The 21,134-nt window shown below is 40.8% G+C and overlaps 1 protein-coding gene and 1 pseudogene across 7 annotated transcripts in view; both read left to right on the top strand.

Moving 5' to 3' along the window:
• The window catches only part of FARS2 (phenylalanyl-tRNA synthetase 2, mitochondrial), a 551,313-nt gene that overhangs the window by 442,472 nt on the left and 87,707 nt on the right, over positions 1-21,134 (top strand). The gene's annotated exons all lie outside the window — the stretch shown is intronic.
• On the top strand, positions 8,064-8,162 carry LOC122490730 (annotated as a pseudogene).

Below are 21,134 nucleotides of genomic sequence, written 5' to 3'. Positions count from 1 at the left end.
GAAAAAAGAAGTATCATTTGATGTTAAAGATAACCCCTTAAAAAAAAAATCAATACCAGTCATAGAGCCAGTGGCTGAATTCATAGAATTATAGAATGTCAGACCCAGATGAGCCCTTAGCTCTGTTCAAAGCTCTTAGTTTGCAAATGGAGAAATGGAGACAGAGCAAAGAGAGGTGAAGACATCAACCACATTTAGTTAGTTTACATTTCTTTTTCTCTGAGTTTCCAGTAGGTAAACACACCTTGAGTGGGTTGATGAAGACAGATGCTCTCTCTTCTTAAACTGTGTTGGCTGCTGGTGACCACCTCTTAGAGCAGGAGAAGCACTTTCTGACACTGATGAGAAATTATGCCTGTGGTGTGTGTGCTTCCTGAGCTGCTGAGTTTTGTCTCCAACCCCCTGCTTTATTGTTTCCTGGCACACACTGCTTTCATGCCCGTCATCAGAGAGTTTCTCTCAGCTGTTCCTCAGCTCGACTGCTTCAGAAGTCTCTGTACACTGACAATAAATAGTTGGTCTGAAAACAGATGAGAGGTTTTTAAATATGGCTTTTTCCCCCAAGGGATGATGTAGGGTTCAGTAGCTTCCGTTATGTTGAATTTTACTTATAAATGGGGGTGACTTGTATATAATGTGAGTTTTATTTGTCTTTTATACGCAGCCACATTAGCAAATATTTATGTTTGCTCTTGTACTGCTGGACAGCGACAGCTAATATAAATGATATTGCACCAGTTTAAGTGTGGGACTGACTTACCCAAATGTCTGTATGACAGTGAAATAGCCAGCCAATTGATCATTTTGGTCAGATCATCAGAGAAATCAGTTGGAAAAGAACCCCTAAAACCTAACTAAATGAATTGATTTTTAGGTGGTTTTTATAGCTTGATTCAGGCAAAACATTTCAAAAAGAATATTATAAATATATATATTTATGTAAATATATTATAAAGAATATTATAATAAAGAATATTATTTAGAAACAGCTGAAGCAAAAAGGTGTGGCTTTGAAGACATATCCAAGCTGGAATCCTGGTTTTACCTTTTGGTTGCTGTATGCCTTGATCAAGTTACTTAACTTCTCTGGGTCTCCGTATGCTCACTTGTAAAAATGAGGATAGTAATACTTACTGGGTAGTGTTTTCAAGAGAGTTGTGTTTAAATAATAAATCTGGAGTACCTAGCGCATACCTGAAACAAACAAACAAATGTTAATTCCCATCCTGCTGTGGGAATCATTTTATAACACCGTGTCCACATCGTTATTCGGGCCTTCACGGAGAGAAGCTTGAGCAGCTTGTACTAGGCGTTCATCATCAGGTCCTGTAAGAAACAGCCATAGGCAATGTGTTACCGAATGTCCAACAGGAAGATTGCTGAGGATCTTATCCATTATTATCCTTCAGCACCCCCTCTATAAAACCTTCTGTGAGAAATGTCTTAAGAGTTAACTGCCAAGAAAAACCTGGCTTGCCTTAAGGTGCAGGTAAATTTAATCTTAAGAATTATGTTACTCACCACTTTCCCTTTCACTCTGGTGGGGAAGAGGCTCAGGGCTGGGGGTGAAGGTCATCCGGCTTCACGCAGAAGCCTTCAGAGCTTGCTGTTTGCATTGCCCTCTTTCCTGATCTCTGCAGGCCTACTCTTCCTGAAATTTCCCCTCCCCACACTGTTCTGTCAGGAGAGAGGTGCCACTAGATGGATTTTAGCCACAAGTCTGGACTTGCTGAATCCTGCCCTATGAGCGCCTCCTGCCCCCTGTGGGCTCTTGAGAGAATCAGCTGAGAAGGCAGCCTAAGAGAGGGGATGCTGGGCTAGCACCTTGTCAGCTTCAACAACACCCAGCACCCCAGTCCAGAGCTGGTGAAAGACAAGAGGGTCTGAGTTGGCCAAAGCACCCTTGTACCTCATTCTCAACCCACACCTGCAGGTCTCTCTTTGTATTTGCTCATATGGCTCATGGTGTCTGGAGGGGAACAGGGAGGGAGTGGGCTGAAATGAGTCTGGCTTGAAAAGGCGTCAAGAACATACCACCCCTCATATTTATTCTTCATTTTCATTCATATCTAAACGTTTTTTATTATATATTTTCTCTTGTAAGCCTCTTTAAGGCAAGAAGTGAAAACATGAAGCTTCACAGATCACATATACCAATTAAATGTAGCATGTTAATGACATATACACTTAAATATGGGTGATTCTGCCCTAAAAGCACATGTATACAAAGGGTGTGCAGTGGCCAGGGCCAGCCCCAGGCAGTTTGGCTATTCGTCAAGTCATAGTTAGGTTCTCCTTCTTGAATCCCATAAATCAATACCAAACAAATTAACTTTCATTGAACAGGCAGTATACCTCACTAATCATTGCAGATATCACACTGCAGGAAGTCATCTGTTTACAGGGCTGTGTCTCCTACTCAGCTCTTAGCTTCTAGAAAGCAGAGACCATGTCTTATTGTTCTTTACATTTATAGTACTCAGCCCACAACTGATGCATAATAAATGCACAAGGGATGAGTGAATAAGTGAGAATTTTTCAAATGGGGAGATTATTCAGAACAAATGAAGTATAGAATATCAGAATATTTTATGAGGAATGGCAGTTTAAGTTGTTATTACTTGTAGGTACTTTGAGAAACACAGACTGTTCCCCTAACCAAATGCTACTGAGTAAGATCCTGCTTTAATGGATAGATAAACATGATTTCTCATTAGCATGCATAGCACTGAAGCCCAATTTTATGTTGTTGTTGTTGTTGTTGTTGTTGTTTTTAAATAAATACACTTTATAAGTGTTTCCATGTACCTTTTCTCTCAAAAAGTTTATCATCTGACCTACAGTGTTCAATTTCTTAGCTGGCCCTGTTCTACTGACAATATAAAAGTTTCAACTGGGACTATCCAAAATTATTACTAATTGTTAATGAAGATGAAGTTAGGTGGTTCTACCGGATTTATATTTGCCTGAAACATTTTTATTTTTGGTGTCCCTATTGCGTCCATCCGAGACTACACATTCAGCAGCCTACAGTCTATGCCTGACTATACAAAAGACTCGAATGTTCACACACTATAATAAATAGTGAGTGTCAGTGAACTTGTTATGGTAAATGCTTAGGTAATTACTTTCTGCCTTAGTTAGGGGACGTATGGTGGCATAAGCTAAAATTATTCCATCTCGAGACAAACCCTGAGGTGGCTGTTAGAGTTAAATATAATTCATTTGCAGCATGTTTATTATAGTTAAATTTAACTAATTTAGGGCCTGCTGCTGGCCAACAGCTGAGGAGGAGGAAGTTTCAGCGTCCATGAGTTCCTCAGAAAGAAAAAATGAGGCTCCACGACTGAGCTTTCAGAACATGACGTAGGAGCTACTCCCACTCTGTCTCCGCTCTTCCTGTCCCCAGAGTTGGACGGCTTTGTTGCTCAAAGTGGTTGGTTAATGAGCTGTTCAGGCATTGAATTGTGTGGTGTGGCAACAGGAAATCTCAGCATTAAACTGGGGTTCTGTGCAGTTCTCTGTTTCTATTCGGAACTTCCTGAAGTTCCAGAAAGAATCCTTATATCCAGCATCATTGTGATAACAGATTTCTCTGTAGATTATTAGCCCCCTCCTTTCATTAACCGCTTCCTCTCAGAGTCATAGGGCCAGTTTGGGTATTATTTCTCCCTAGGCCTTCCAACCTGAAAGAGTGTTTACTCTGGAAAAAAATAGAAAAGAAGGACTTCCTCAAAGAACCAAAAACATGTTTACAGAGGGTCATTTACCTTTTAAAAATGTTTCCATCAAAGGAACACTTTTTAGAGTAGAATTTGTGTCACAAGAGATCTCCGAAGCTAGATGGCTTACTCTACCAACAGCGGTGAGGGGACATGCACAGGAGAAACCACACGAGTGCGGAGAGGTGAACACCTATGAGCCTTCCACTTTTGTCCAAGAATTAAAGTTAAGACTCACTGTAGGTGGGCTGTTCCCCTGAAGATAGGGACGGTGCCAGGAGAGGAAACAAAATTCCAATCATCGTGAGGAATGAGGATTTGAGGAAAACACTGTCCTAGTTTTCAACAAAAATATCATGTATCTACTTTGGAAACATGTGTGCTGTTCTGATCACTCAAGAGAAGGTGGCATTTGGAGAAACTCCAGAGAAGGATGAGTGGATGAACACAGGAGTCAGTAGGTGGCTATGTGAGAGTTAGGAAACAGCAGAGCCCCTTCGGTGGGAAGATAAGAGCACAAAGACAGCATCGAAGTATGTGGAGTCTCAGGCAGGTTCACTGGGGTCAGGACAGTCTCCTCCACCAGATCCAAAGTACAAAGCCAGCAGGGCAGACCACACTCACCCACACCCGCAGTCCCCAAGACTCCCCCCAGCACACCTGGCCCAGCCTCACTAACCGGTCACTCCAAATGTCACTACTAAGCGTACCAAGGCCAGGCTTTCTGACTCTCAGGCTGGCGTTCTTTCCACTGTGCACCACAGTTGCTTTCCTTGGACCCAGACTCTTCTGAAAACTTCCCTCTTACGTTTTGATCAGATCAATTTTGGTCATGAGAATGATTTGTGTCTTCAATGGGCAAACTATGATATAAAAAGTAAACTGTATAAGTTACATAATTTTGGGGGCAGTTAACTTTTCCTAAAGATTTAGTTTAGGCTATTAAAATTCAGGAAAACATAATATAGCTTCTCTGTACCTCCCCTACCCCCCCCCCCCCTTAAAAATAGCATCTGAAGTCTCAATGTAGCTGAGTCATTACTTGGTGTGATCCAGGGCTAGGTTGCAACTGGACCTGTCAGAATGAGGCCACAGTGATTCATGACAGAAACGAAGTTTGGTTGCCACTGATGACATGTGTTCCTTTCTGTTTTTGGAATTTGGCAACACCGTGTTTTGCCTTTGGAGTAGAAACACCTTTGCATGGTGATAGTAATGGGATGACACAAGCCACTGCCATGAATGCACCCTCTGTGCCCTCCCGCTGTGACATACAGAATCCCTAGCCAGTTAGGGCAAAACATGGGTAATTAGCATAACTAAAGACCTATGGAGACTATAACTGGGCAGGAAGTTTATCACATCTACCACTGCAGCTCAATACTAAGTCTACCAGCCAAGTGTTCCAGCACCTTCTTTGTGCCCCAAACTGTGCTTCCCATTGAGAAGAGACAAAATAGACTGAATAGATGTGTCCCTACCCTAAAGGAACTTGAGGAAACATAAACCAGTGACAGCAGCAGCTTGTACTTCCCATGTTGATTCTAACAATATATGTGTCTGCTTCAAACCAGCTTTGTACATTGAGGGCGAAAGCCTCATCTTGTGCTCGTGCATGGTGCCTGGCATGAGGTCAGTCATGCTTGAGGAACTGAAGTGCACGGGTACTACCTATAGTATCTGCTTGCCTCCCTCTGTGCTCAGGACTCAGCACACCATTTCTCCATGCCCATGTCTCAGGACACAGATTTGGGCCCGTCCACCCTGGTGCAATGTCCAGAGGAGGGAGAGGAGAGACATGTCAGTAAGGACACAGTTACAATGGCTTTATTTAAAAAAATTTTTTTTAACATGTATTCATTTTTTGAGAGTGAGAGAGACAGAGCATCAGCAGGGGAGGGACAGAGAGAGAGGAAGACACAGAATCAGAAGCAGGCTCCAGGCTCCAAGCTGTCAGCACACAACCCAACGTGGGGCTCGAACTCACGGAGCGTGAGATCATGACCTGAGCTGAAGTCGGACGCTTAACTGACTGAGCCACCCAGGTGCCTCAACAATGGCTTTATTCTAAAAGTGGGACTTGGACAGTAAAGAATTCTGTGCTCTCCAACACTGGTGTACAATTTAGCCAAATTTATGCTAACTGGACTTGTGCCAGCTCTTTTGAAGTGAGGGGCAGATATAAGAACCATGGGTGCTTTCCAAGAAATCAAGCTACTGCTTCGCTGCAGTGCTGACGATGCTGGTTTCAGACAGTCAAATTTATGGAGAGTGTAGAGCAAAGCTTCCCAAATGGGGTGCCTTAGGATACAGATGTACACACACACAGGTGTGCCAACATCGTCATCTCCAGAGCTCTTTGGACACCTAGATATGCCTGCAGGATGGCATGGATTTATAGATGAATATAAATACAGACATAATATGTATAATGTGTGTGTACATTGCAGAAGACTAGAAGACTATACAAGATGTCAACTGCTTGTGTCTGGATGGTAGGATTATAGTATCCTTTAATTTTGCTTACATATTTATTTATCTTCATTTTTATATAATTTATATGAATTAACCATATAACTTTTTAAGTCAACCAAAGGCTAACCAAAATGTTGAAGACTTGCCAAGTTTTTTGGCCCAGCCAAAGATTCATGTATATATTATATTCCAGCACTGACTTAGAAACTGTTTGTCCTCTTTTTTTTTTTTTTTTTTTGTCATTTTAAAAATGACTATTTTCAGTTGGTGCATACTCTTCAAAAAAAAAAATAAAAGAAAGAAATGGGAAAGCCGGTGTCACAAATCAGAGAAATTGTTGCATGTTGACAGATTCACACCACTTATTTTCTTTGTATCTATTGGCCCAAACTGGTAACAGCCCAAACTTTCTCCATTTGTAAATATTCTCCTAAAGGCCACTTCCTTTTGTGTTTGATAGCTGGATTAAGAGAAGACCCTGATGGTCAGATGTTAATTCCAATTGGCCCAACTACAGGGGACACTGATGCTTGGCCCCTGGAGGATGTTCAAATACCCTGAAGCAATAGAGAGGCTGGGAAATCTTGTTTCTATCCTCATCCTCCACTTACCGAGCAACTATAGACAAGGGGTACTGATTTGACTGTTATATTTTATGGCACGTGAAATTTATGAAATGTTTACAGTCATTCATACTTGTTTTGTTCAACAGTTCTGTGAATGCCCAATTGCTTTTTGCCTGGGCTCAGATTCTTAAGCAGGGGTTAGAAGCACAATATTTGCCTTTTTCTCACATTGGAATGCTTGTAACCTAAATAAGATCAATGTCGTTGTTCTTCTGGGAGAAGCACTATTTTAGCCCGTTTTCAACGTTATAAAGTATAAAATACTTCCATATTTGGAACTCTGACATTTTGTACTCAGGGAGATTTTTTAAAGATTGTCTGGTCCTGTTCCTTCATTATACAAATGAAAAAGTTAAGACCAACACAGTCAGAGGGAAATGCCCAAAGTCCCAAGAAGTGGGTAGTGACAGGGCTAAGGCCAGAGCTTAGTTTTCTTTTTACTACTTCTATTCTGTACTTTTTACCTAATATTTCCCAGTTATTATGGGTAACTAAAATATTTTCTAATCTGCATTTTTTTTAGGGAGAAACGAAATAAAAAGCACAGTATCTGGCACAACATGGTCAATAAATATTTGGTGAAGAAGGTATGGATAAGCTTGCATATGTTCACCTATTGAGTCAGTAAAAACTATAGCACGTTTGCAGACACAAACACATAGACTGGTAGGTAGGTAGGTAGGTAGATGGGTGGATGACTAGACAGATGACATGTAGTGGATAATAAGTAACTGGTAATGGCACGTGTGTTCTCAGCACAAGGATTTAGTCACCATGTGTCCCCAGTCTACATGGCTCTCTTCAAAGGAAGAGGTTCTGGAGAGGAATGACATGAGATTCTAGGAAACAGAGAAAATATACTCCTTTTCATTGAAAACCTAGCAGAATTGCTGAAGTCATAAAGCCATATGCAACCTGTGTGCATGTGTCTTGTTATCTGTATAATATTGTCTACAGTAACTGTTTAGTCACAATATATGTCACCTGCCATTCCACTTGTACCACCTATAATGTTGAAGAGACCTATTAAATTAGGGGAAGTCATAGGGGAAGTGTAGTAAGAACATCACCTGGTAATTAAACAGTATATCTTGATTTTGGAGTTGTGCTTCCAAGTTTCGTTTATTTTACAAGAGTAACTTAGAAACATTAGAAAGAGTAACTTAGAAAATTAGAAAACATTACAAGAAGAGCTAATCTTCACCAAAACAGAGTGAACAGTTTAGAGATAAAGAACACAGTCACTTCTCGGCCTTTTGACTAAGATCAAGTGTAGTATCTGTTCTTATCAGTTTACAGATAAAGAACACAAACCAGGACAAATACATAAATACCCTACAGAAGAACATTGTTTTCCTCGTGTTTTCCATTGGTTAACATATCCGGCAGGAAGTTAAATTTCATTTTCTTTTCTGTGTCACAGAACGTGTTTTCTTAATCACCTTCTCCACATATTGAACAACATCTTGATGATAATTGTGGCATATGCTACATTGAAACTATGGCAAAAATCATCCTTTTTCTCCCACCTAAGGGAAATTTCACTTTTTTTATTGAATGAAGAAGGCATTTAAAGTATAAATTAAAATAAAGTCTATTCAATTTGGTTAGGCTCATATAAAACTAATAAAAGCAGTCCAAACAACCTGACTGAAGTTTGCTACAGAAAAGTTTAATTAACACACTCCATTTAAGTATGTAGGAAGATTTTCTAAATGATACGTAAAGATGCTAGCCTCACTAATCAAGGAAAGTCACTTGAATGGAACATTAGTTGAATGAGGGGTGTCTATACTCGTCTATTATTGATGAGTTCTTTATTTGATTCGTCTTTTTCTCTCCTTCATTCTATTAGGCCCTCATTAATTCAACTGGACTTTGCATTTGTTAAATACAAATGTAATATCATACACATTAGGCCAGCTATATATCCAGAAATACGCATTTATATAATCTTCCATTTTTAAATCATGGGACTAACAGTATATTTTATTGCACATGAATCTGGTGTCCTAGTTTAGGATCTGCTTAAATTCTCAATAACATCCTCATAAAAGGATTCAGGGAGCACAGCTAGCCATAAGGACATTTATGGTGTCACATTAAGGTAGGATGTATGCCATGTGCCTTGTGATAATACATTAAATGATTCAAATAGGATTTTATACAAAGATCAAAGCAGTTTAGAAAATTGTAGATGGAGCCATATTTCTGCATGCAAAAGTCTCATTTTGTATATATCTATTAAACTCTCCCAAACTTAATAGGACTTAGTCTGTGCTTTTATACTATATTAGTGAGAGAAAATCCTTATGGTCAACTTTCTGTGAATGTATGTTTCATCTTGCCTTGGTGGTAATGACTGCAAGATTCCCTCTCTCACCCTTGTATTGTCCCATGATATTTGCTGCTTCCTGAAGTCAATATAGACAGACTCGAGCCAACTTAAATGTTGTCTCAATATTTGCCTAGTACAAAGAAAATTCCATTTGAGAAATCCACAGAGCATAGTCATTCCTGGAACAACCAAGAGGTGGTTATTACTGTTGGAAAGAATTACTTTGCCCTGCTTTACTTTAACAGTGACCAAAATAGATCTTTAAAAATCTATCTCAAATTCAGAGGCATATGTATATTTAAAGTGCCCACACGTCGAGATTGTTGCTCATTAGTTTCACGAGCGGATATTCTTTTAGTTAAAAAAACATTTGAAATGCATAACCGAAGATGATTAATTTCATATATTTTATATTTGTGAATCAAAAGATACTCTTATCAAACCATGTATCTTTTTTTTTTTTATGAACATGGTGCAAATGCTGATAATCAAAGTCACCATAACTAAAAAGGACTGGTCCATAAGACAGTCGTAAAGTAGCTAACATTTGTGTTCAGCTTTCTTACATTTCCTTCTTCTAACTCCCTTTCAACGAGTTCTTTCTTCCCACTTTTGCCCCTTTACACCATAGTATCTGTTAAAAACTTGGCAATGGGCCAACATAATAAAATTCCATTAGCCAGACTTCTCTAACAACAGAGTAGTTAGGTGATATATTCCAAAGACTTTCTAACAATTAGAGCCACAGCAAAAAGACACAGGCAGGTGCCTTTGACAATCAGTCCATGTGTGTGTGAGGAAGTCCTGCAGGTGCTAGATGAATCCCTGTTAGGAATATTGGCCTCTTAACACTGCTTTGGGAAATTAACCTGGCTTCAGTGAGTAGGACAGAGAAGAGTAGGCACCCACCCCTGGAAGAGGGACAAGCAAGGGACTGTTGCCAAAGCCCAGAGTCATTGTTCCTTCTCCCATGTGCTTGTGTATGATTGTGTATTCTTTTTTTTTAATGTTTATTTATTTATTTGTTTTGAGAGAGAGATAGAGAGCAAGTTGGGGAGGGACAGAGAGCAGGAGACAGAGAATCCCAAGCAGGCTCTGCACTGTCAGCACAGAGCCCAGTGTCGGGCTTGAACTCACAAACTGCGAGATCATGACCAGAGCCAAAAGCAAGAGTTGGACGCTTAACCGACTGAGCCATCAGGTGCCCTGAGTGTGTATATACATTTCTAACACCTCTGGTTTTGCTTTGCACTTGTTTGAAATGTCCACATACGTGTCTGTTTCATCCACTTGGTGGTGAAACTCCTGAAGGCAGGAATTCTATCTTGTGCCCAACACAAAAGAGGCACTTAGAAAATGGGTGTAGAATGAATGAGTGAATGAATCAGTCTATCAAGCAAACAGTTCATTCAAGGGAGACCAATGAGAATATGGGTTCAACTGATAATAATGAAAATTGCAAACAATGGATGGATGTGAAATACACAGAGGTAGAAGTAAGAAAAATAAGTGGTCGATGCCTCTAGGGCTTGGGCTGAACAAAAGGGAGAACAAGAGTGGCAATGGGTTAAATGGGGAAGTCTACAAGAGAAATTTCATGAGGGAAGTTGACAATATCCTTTCAGACAAGTTGAATAAAAATTGACAAACTGGGTGTCAAAAATCTTTTCCTCAAAGAAACAGTCCCTAAGTGTGCCTCTGACACCTGTCTTACATACCCAACCCAATTTCTTGGAGATCTAAGATAGATTACTTACCAACAGAAAGAAACTATTTTGTAGATATGGTAGATGTATATGGTTTAAAGAATACTTCCATCAATTCTTTAAAAAAAATTTAATGTTTATTTTTGAGAGAGAGAGATACAGAGCATGAGCTGGGAAGGTGCAGAAAGAGAGAGGGAGACACAGAATCCAAAGTAGGCTCCAGGCTCTGAGCTGTCAGCACAGAGCCCAAGGCAGGGCTCAAGCCCACATACCACAAGATCATGACCTGAGCCAAAGTCAGACAATCAACTGAGCCAGCCAGGTGCCCCAAGAACACTTCCATCAATTCTTGAAGGTCACCATCCTTTGTAGACTTGGGGGCAGGTAAGGGATCTAGAAAAGCTGAGACTAATGCCTTGAGAAGGTTCTCACAACCCAATAGAAGCCCATCCTATAGTAAGGTAACTGCTGGCAGGGGTCATCCACCTAGGACTTATGTCCCTTAAAGGTACTAAATCCACATCAGAGAAGACACTTATACTTACAATCTATGCTATAGATTGTGTGCCCTGAGCCACCACTGGAGATAGCCTCTTAATATCTAGATAAATAATGTTCGAGGGAGGAGATTCACCTCATTTCATACCCAGCCATCCTTTAGTAGCTCTAGGGCATCTTGGGCACTGTTTCTGCTGTCTGATAGCCTCTGGAGCCCCAAACACGTCTCATTCCTACATCCTCTAGAAATGCCAAAGAAGGGTCTACCTTAGCTAGGTGATATGTAAGCTAGGAGGAATGTATCCTGATATGTGCACATTAAAGTCTGTGAATTACAAAGAGGATATTTTAAATAATTCATTTTCAGTTTTCAGCCCCTCATTCCTCAAAGTTTTAGAGTGAGCCCTCTAAATTTCCCAAGGACTCCCCTGAAAGTTCTAGCAGAGGACAGGATGCAAAGGTATCTGCTGTGTGTTTTCTTGAATTTTGTCCATTGTCTCTCTGATATCCTAATGAATTAGCCTGCAATCTTGTCTTGACCCAAAAGTGGTGCCCCTTGGATCAGAAGGAATGTCTAAAACACATTGATCTGTGGTTGGAATAGTAAACTAAGCTCCAGGAACATCCTGCCAGAGGCCTGTCCTTAGGAAATTGTCTCAGATTTTCTTGCTGGTGAAGGATGATATGCTGCACCTGACCTTCTGTTGAAAGCCAGAAAACAAAGAGGAGAAAGCAAGCCTTTTACTTTCTAACATTTCCTTCAGGCTATACTTTCTTAGGGTTGATATCCTCTATATCTTTAGAGACCATATCTGCAAGACATTAAAACTAGGTCCTCAAAATGAGTGATCACCAGCCTGTGGTTATAACCAAATATGCCCTCGGGTCGCAAGCCTTCTCTTACCCTTTCCTTTAAAATCCAAACAAAAATATTCAGCTGTATGCAACCATCATGCCCTGTGGAGTTTCTGCAGATCTCATGGGGATAATCATGCCCTCCTCTAGCTCTTGTTTCTGGCCCTTTTCTCCAGCACCCCTACGGTCTTGGCAACACTCCGCAGGTTGTTGGCTTCATGACATTGATCACTGCACCTCCTTTTAAGTCCTCAGGATACCCTAAGTGGTGCAGTGACTTATAAGAGATTGGAAATAATGGAGAGGAAACTAAAACTGAATTTCTGCATCACAGTTGTGACAGTCAATCAGTGATTTGTCACCACAGTGAATCACTTACTGGCCATCTCTTGTCTTGTTTCTGGAGTAACACCAGGAAGCAGCTGTCTCTTTAGAGGAAATTTATTATTTCCTGGCTTCTCCCTAGTGCCTGCTCTTCCCTAAACTCCCATCTCTTTGGCCTGACCCAAGGAAGCTCCCACAAATCGGTTTCTTTCATTACAACCCCCTATGTGGATATCCTTTTACTTAACTCCTAGAGTGGTTTAGCTTCCTCTGTTTCACCTTCCCTGTTCTTGATGATAATAATAATAATAATAATATGAATAATAATAAGTTGATTAAAGTGTTTTCCCAAACTACAGGGTTCTTCTCCCTCTGTAGCAGAATTTTATCTTTAAACCCAATTTGGAAATAGCTGCATCCGGGTGTAAGTTAACAGCAATTGTATCTTTCTGCTACTTAATGAAATTTTGATTTCAACCAAGTCCAGTGGCTACCATTACAGTGTAGCTCAGATGCTGAGACTGAGTGAGGTCATGAGAAACAGCTTCATGGTCAGCACACTTGCATGCTCTTGGACATGGCATAAATGTAGGCAAAGTTGTATTTCAGTCCACAACCTTGAGAAAAGGTGCCCTTCCAACAGGAAGACTCATAACCAGGCAAACAAGACTGTAATTCTAATGGTAAAAGTAGCCATGGGTTATGTAGTCATCCAAACCACTAGCAGGTCCAGTTATCCCCCACCATTGTTTATCCACAGTGTCACAGAGAGAAGGATTTAGGGTAGATATTTCTATCAACGATAGAGGTAAGACCTAATGAAAGTGGTAAATGAGAATTATGGTAAACCAGAGTTAAAAACCAAAGCAGTACTCCCTGTATTTCTCACATAGCTACTCTCTGGTTCACTTCCCTGTCCCGTCTTTCTGCCATCATCACCACAGACAGCTGGTGTGGAAGATGATTGATTGTTGTCTTTTTATTATACTTCTTCTAGAAAATTCAGCAAGTACTCATAGATCCACCTGAAACTAATGTAACATTGTATTAACTATACTTCAGTTTAAAAAGAACCAAAACCAAACAAAATAAAAAAAAAAACTGCCCTAAGGAATTCATTTGAGAAGAATTCAAAGAGTTCTGCATTATTATTTATAAGAAAATTTGGGAACAACCTGTATGTTACCCACGGAGAAACAAATCAATTCTGCTTTCCTCATCTGAACACAAAGAACTATTTTGCACATATTTGACACTGTGTTACTTTAAATAAGTGTTAGAGACATTGAACAAAAGGTTCACAATATAGTAGGTTTAAAGGTAAAGAGTAGGCTAGGTGTTGTTATTCTACTTTTATGTAGATTGATGTATCCGTAAGGGAGAGCACGACAAGCACACGTGTCACAGTGGCCAGTCCAGCTCACAGGACTACAGGGGATTTTTACTTTCTTCTTCATACTTTCCCATGTTCCCCAAATTCTTGCCAATGACTATTTCGCCTATACACCAAGAGGGGGAAATGTTTAAAGAGGAAAAAGAAGAAAACCGCATAACTTTACAACCACTTATCGAGCATTTTAACAATAATCCTCAAGATATACAAGCCCTTTCTTCCCCCTCTGACTCTGACTGATTCATCCCCTAACAAACTGCTGACTGTTTTCTCAAGAGAGCAGAGGAATAAAATAGGCTCTGACTGGCGCCTGTATTAAAGTCTTTCCAGCTCCCTTACAGCTGCTGCCTCTTCCGTCCTCTTCCTCCTCTGGTGCCTTTTCCTGAGTCTGGCTACACTTGGCCAATGGTTGAAGTCATTCTTTCATAAATAATTTGTGCAGTGATTTGGAGCTTTCTGATGACAATCTACAGTTTGTTCCAATAAACTGATGCAATAGAGAGAATTTAGGCTGCTCTGTGACAGACATCATGCAGTCGGGTTGATTCTCTGCCCTGGTCAGAATGTGGGGTTGGTTCTGCTGAACTTCTGATCCTACCTGAATTTATGTGGTGTTTTTACTTTCAGTGAACTCAGTGGCCAAATGCCCCAAAGAGGCGAGGTGAGTTATATAGCACGGCACCTTGATGGAATATTACATAGTTGTTAAAAATTACAAAGACTGGGTTGCAACATCAAAAAAGTGTTAAAAAATGTAAAATAGGAAACAAATCAATACCTATATGTGGTTACGACAATGTAAAAGTATATACTTGTATTTTGAAAGGGATAGAGGAAACATGAGGAAATGAAAATAATTAATTTGATGGCAGATGATAGAAATTTTTAAAATTCAGCAATGTATGTTTACTGGGCACCCACTATATGCCTGACACCATGCTAGCCGTGTCTATTTTTATTTTAATATTTACTTATTTTGAGACAGAGAGAGCAGGGGAGGGGCAGAGAGAGAGAGAATCCCAAGCAGACTAAGCACTGTCAGCGCAGAGCCCGATGCGAGGTTCGAACCCATGAACCATGAGATCTTGACCTGAGCTGAAATCACGAGTCAGACACTCAACTGACTGAGCCACCCAGGTGCCCTGTCCTGTCTATTGTTAAAATTTAGTTCTATAATATTTAATAATATAATATGGTATAATATAATATAATATAATATAATATAATATAATATAATATAAGTATAGTATAATAATATAATATAATATAATATAATATAATATAATATAATATAATATAATATATTAATGTAATGCAGTTTCTAAAGAAATGTAAGGTAGTGTGGTGGAATTCATCTTTGTAGATGTTACTGTGGGCACTATTGATTGCATAAAGGGTACCCTTAATATACCATTCTTTTCCACACTGGATCCAGGAAAAGCTTATGCTGCTGGACTATAATATATCTGTTGAGTCCTCGGGGAGCCAAGGACTTTTGACTTTTCTCCCATCTGCTGCATGTTATTCTTTCACACACACACTCAGCGGATGGGTGCCAGGTTCTGTTCAGGTGTGGGCAATACACAGGGACCAAGACAACAGGGCTCTGTCCTCAAGGGGCTTCTGGGCTATTGGGAAGGACAGGAAATAAGTTCATTGGCAGTGTGATTTCAAGTAGTGATATGTACAGTGAATGACAGTAGAGTACAGAGATAGTGAAGCAGAAAGCAGTAGCTTATTTTCAGGAGAGTCAGGGAAGATCCCCCTGAGAAAACAGGGAAGTGAAAGAGCAGCCAGGCAAAGTCTGGAGGAGGTGGAGGGAAAAGGTTAGGGAAAGGCCCTGACACAGGAACTAGGTTGGTATGTTTGTGAGATGCAGTGAGTCAGAGAAGCTGGTGAGCCTGGGAACTCTGTGAGCCACAACACGGACACTTTTCTAAGTGTGATGGCAAGTTTTAAGGAGTGTTAGCATGGTTTCTACTTGGGTAGAGAATGGACTGTCAGGTAGAGGAGAAACAGAGGACGAGCTGCTGGTGGGTTATCAGTCCAGATGAAAGGTGAAGGAAGTTTGGCATGGGAGACTGGCATAGGCATGGAGGGAAGGCCTGTTATGAAGGCAGAGCACATGGGACACGAGGAGGAGTCAGGACACAAGGATGTCTCCTAGGTTTAGGATTGAGTCACCAGGTGAATGGTGATGACGTGCTAGGAGGGAGGAACAGTAGGGTCTGTTATTTTTTTTTATGTTTATATATTTTTGACAGAGAGAGAGAGCGAGAGACAGAGCGAGTGCACAAGCAGGGGAGGGGCAGAGAGAGAGGAAGACAGAATCCGAAGCAGGCTCCAGGCTCTGAGCTGTCAGCAGAGAGCCTGACATGGGGCTCGAACCCACAAACCATGAGATCATGACCTGAGCTGAAGTCGGACGCTTAACCAACTGAGCCACCCAGGCACCCCAGTTTCTGTTATTTCCTAGTGAAAAGATTACTTAGATCTGATCTAGGTCAGTCTGGAAGCTGCTGCTAATTCCCAGAGTTCTATGGCTGTATCTTCAAGGGTAGGAAAAGGGTTTCATGGGCCAATGGAGAGACTTCCAGCTTAGGAGCCCAGAAACCTGAGTTTGGTCTGCCTCTGCTATAAAACAGAAGTTTCATCTAGGACACATCATTTCACTTCTCAGAATTACAGTTTTCTGTATATCTGCCTTTCAGAGTTTTGTAAACTAAAGTCCGATACAGATACATAATGGTGTCATTCTTGTTACCTACACACTTGTATATATTAGCATTCCTGTTTAGAATCATGACCCAGAGCATGCATGAAAGCACAGGTCAACAGAGGATTGCCCCTGATTTGCTGACTCTTAAAAAAGCCCACTGATTCACCCCTGGCCTGTCGCCCAGCACCTGCTGCACCCCCATCACATGCAAACACTGTGCACTCGTCCTCAAAACAAATGACTTAGCAAGATCCACTTCAAGAGTGAAACAAAAGCATATTCTGATGTATCCCTGAGTAAAAAATTAAATTTGCATTCTGTTCTCTGAGGACTCTTGCTAACTGAGGTAGTTGGTTGCTTTTCATTCTCACGACCCACCTTTGTTTGTTTCCAAGGGCCATTTCCAGGAGCCTTACCCTAGATTAAGCCAGCCATATAAATGAGAAGCCACAACAAGAAACTGACTTCTCCCCTCCAAGCACTGCTTAATGGTCCTAATCAGCAAACTACTTTCTCCCTCTTAAGTAGCATCTTGAGAAGTCCCAGTACCTGTCACTTCAAGATGGCATCTTCTACAGTGAATGGAGAGGTGGAATAGGTTTTGAAAGGACAATTGAGGGAGCTAATCTAAACCATTAGATGTTTTTCTTGCTAACAGGAGCCTGATTCTATTACGTCTGTTAAAGGCTCTAATAATAAGACAGGTTTCTTGGGGCACCTGGGTGGCTCAGTCAGTTAAGCGTCTGACTCTTGATTTTGGTTCAGGTCATGGTCTCATCATTCATGGGATTGAGCCCTTCACTGGGCTCCACACTGTGCAGAGCCTGCTTGGGATTCTCTCTCTCCCATCTCTCTCTCTCTGCCCCTCCCCTTCCCCTCTCAAGTAAATAAAAACTTTAAAACAAAAAAGACAGGTTTCTTTGACTCCTAGTATTCTGTTTAAACTTAGCTCTAAAGTCACTCGAATTGCACGCTCACCAGCTAGGGGGGAAATGTTAAGCAAATAAAAAAAAAAAGTAAGCAGAGCCAGAGAACAATTTCCTTTTATAATTTCTCTTCTTGAAGTGTTGAAACTCAGAATCCTTCACCTGAAACACTGTGGGGTTCACGGAGACTGATGACGGTGAGGAGCTCAATTCAAATGACATTAAGTGTACGCAGAAGCATGGGGGACAGTCCTTGGAGGTCAGGAGCTGGCTAGCTCAGGAGGCACCTCACAGCCAGCTGAGGACCAAGGCAGAGCCATCCAGAATGTGGGCTGAAAGCAAAGGGGAAATGATCCTATTGTTTGGGGACAAAACCAATCAATAGTTTTTTTTCACTTCTGCCATTTCAAGGAAAGTTTTTTTTCCTCGTATATGTAATTGCTTTTGCATAAAAGATTCATTATTTGTGAGCCAAGTACAGAAGCTGAGTTCCCCCTTGGTTTCCTGTGAGCCTCTCCGGTTCTGTGCCCCAGACCGTAGTATTGAACTGATATGGATTTATACACCCAACAGCTGGCTTCAGAACTTTCTGTCCAACCTTTCCAAGCAGCCCAGATTGTAAAACTAGAGGTAAACAGGCAGGCCTGTTTGAGACATCCTGAAAGCCACTATTGTAACGGGGTAGCTTTAATCTGGAGGTAGCTGACCTTGATGTGTGAGTACTGCGTGAAGAATGACATTTCCAGTAGCCTGACTCTCCTGTACAGAAAGCAGGGAGAATTTAGTTTGGGGGAGCGATTTAAGCTGGAGAGACTCTCTGGACTGGAAAGGGCATTTTAGATTCTGCCTGTCGTGAATAAAGCATCAGAGATTTCGGTTATGGCACACATGAGGATGAGAGGAGCTCACGGACTGGCCTCTCTAGGTCATGCTTGGGATCACCATGAGGTCATGTTCAAAGGCTTCCCAGGTGAGGCTTATAGTGGGTCTCTTACATCCTGTAGAAGTCTCATTGCCTTGACAGTATTTTCCCATATTTTCAGGTGTGAAAACCTTCTTCAGTATTCTTAAGCATAGAGACTATATTTTTAAATGCTATTAATTAGATTTAAGAACTTTAGAATACACTTCCTATGGCACCACTCAGTACATATTAAGATCACTTTCTACAAGCTTAGGACTCCCCTGGAAGATGGTGAAAATGACACCTGAGCTGAATTTATAGCACCTGGAAGCCTGCCTAAGGAAGACTGGGAGGAACAGGGAGGCTATTCTGTTTGTCTTATGTCACTGAGCATAGCTCCTGGGCTGTCGTGGATGCTCAGAAGATGGCCACAGAAATTAGGCAAGTTTCATATTGTTGATGATAACAGGCTTTGTTTCCATGAACCTTTTATGCTGTTGAAAATTGATCTCAGCTTCATCTTTTAAAATAATAACCAGCCATTGGTATGCCCTTTGGCAAGCCATGTAAACTCTTTTGGCCTCAAGTTTTTTTCTTCTTTCCATTGAAAGCTTAGCTAAGCACTCTTCACCACACCCCGAGCTGGGCACTGAAGGCTTGTTCAGAATCTACCTTGATAATTAGATTTTTTTAAACCTTAGATGGAAGTAAAATAGACATGCAGAAGCTAGCAGGCTTAAAAAAATATAATGCTTAATGGTTAGAAAGTTTAATCTGTTTACTGCTAACCAACAGTAGGCAGGGGAATGCTAAATTATATATAACATAATCCCCAAAATCTACTGTAATGGATGCTCATGTGAAAATGTATGTATACCAATATGTTGAGTTTATGCCGTATGAACATGTGGGGTGGGATGTGTCTGTGGCTATTTTGCATTCTTGCCTTGTATGTTGGTCCAGTTGTTTAAACATGTCATAAACACCAAGTCAGTGGTACTGTCGCCAGGTCTACCACATTGCTACCAACCATGCCAGGTTTCATGGGGATGAAGCTCTTTATTCTACCTTCCCCGCTTTTTTTGCCACCCGCAGTGAGGATCCTTATAAATTCAGGTTAATCAATACTGTATTTCCTGTTTCCCATCCAGAGTTCATTTTATACCCTGGATCAGAGAATTCATATTTCATCTACTTTGAAAAATAAATATTAATAATAATAATGTTATTAATGTGCTCTTTGGACACGATACCATCCTATGAGTTTACTTTTACATATATCAGATCCAGTCTGGCATTCGTCTTTATGTTCTCAGGATAAATGGTTTTCGGCTTAAACAGCCACAGAAGCGGCTGTCAACTGTTGTCAGCTGGAACCGATGAAAGAGAAAAATGCAGCATCTGAAGAGCAACTTGCAAGATGGTCTAAATATTTTATTTTCATTTTGGAAGACCCTCTCCAGATTTACCCCTTCACCACTAATCTTAGAGCAGCCTGATGACTTATGGGGAATCCATCGTTTGGCTTTTACGTGGAGAGTAACAGATGAATGACTGCTTCCCGACACAGGGCTGTTTAGCAGGATATTAATGGGCAGGGTGGCTAATCTGTTCACATTGTTCCTGCAGAAGTTTTGCAGTGCTTTGGGGAATCATTTATCCTCAGCAGTTGCAAGATAGCCTGTTTTCAAGTAAACCTAGGATAAAGATCTAGTTATTTATTGCTGTGTAACAAACTGCCCCAAAACTTTGTGGCACTGACTGTATTAAGTGCACAAATCCTTGTCTCTGTGCTGCAATCCTTTGAAGGTTCAAAGACTGGGAGTGGCTTGATGGCAGGGTGGAATCCTCGAGACTGGCAGCAGGCCTTGGCTAGGACTTGATGGGATTTGGGCTGGAGAACACCTGGCCCTCTCCACATGGCCTGAGCTTCCTCACCATTGTCATCTCTGGACCTTTAAACTGCTTATATATGGTAGCTGTTTTTGTGACCTAGCCTCAGAAGTCACATAGGCTCACTTCTGCTGGCCTCTGTTAGTGAAAACAGTCATAGAATCCATTTGTTTTCAAGAGGAGAGAACACAGCTTTCACCTCTCAAAGAAAGAACTATCAAGGTCACATTGGAGGAAGCACATGTAGCATGGATGATATCATTGCTGCCACCTTTGAGAAAATGATGGTGCTATATTCCGTGCACAGATTTCTGTAAAAAATGAATAATGGAGTTCTCTGGCTAAAATGTGTTTATAGAATGTGACTAATCCTGGAGTTTTTATTGCAGATGCTAAGATCAGTGTTGGTGGGCCTGGTACTAGAACAGTAGCTCTGAGTGCTCAGTTAACAATAGATACCCAACACATGTATTTTCTAGATACTTAAAACTTAAAATTGAGCCAAAAGAGCAACTGCCACTCTGAACAATTAGGTCATGACAACTAGGTTCGCTTCTTGCTTGAATAACCCTGATGTTACAGTGCTTAGAGTGTGTAGGAAAAATAAATTCCTTCTAATTAAAATTGCTTGGGATTTGATATTCGTTTAAGTAAGAAGTTTATTAAATAATTGAGTTCTCTGAAGAAATATTTGGTCTTCTTGATCTATGTAGCCCTAATAAATAAAATCAGATAAGAGGCCGAGTGTGAATGTG

This window comes from Prionailurus bengalensis, chromosome B2 (genome assembly GCF_016509475.1).
Source record: "Prionailurus bengalensis isolate Pbe53 chromosome B2, Fcat_Pben_1.1_paternal_pri, whole genome shotgun sequence".
Classification (NCBI taxonomy): domain Eukaryota; kingdom Metazoa; phylum Chordata; class Mammalia; order Carnivora; family Felidae; genus Prionailurus; species Prionailurus bengalensis.
This window is presented reverse-complemented; position numbering and strand designations above follow the sequence as displayed.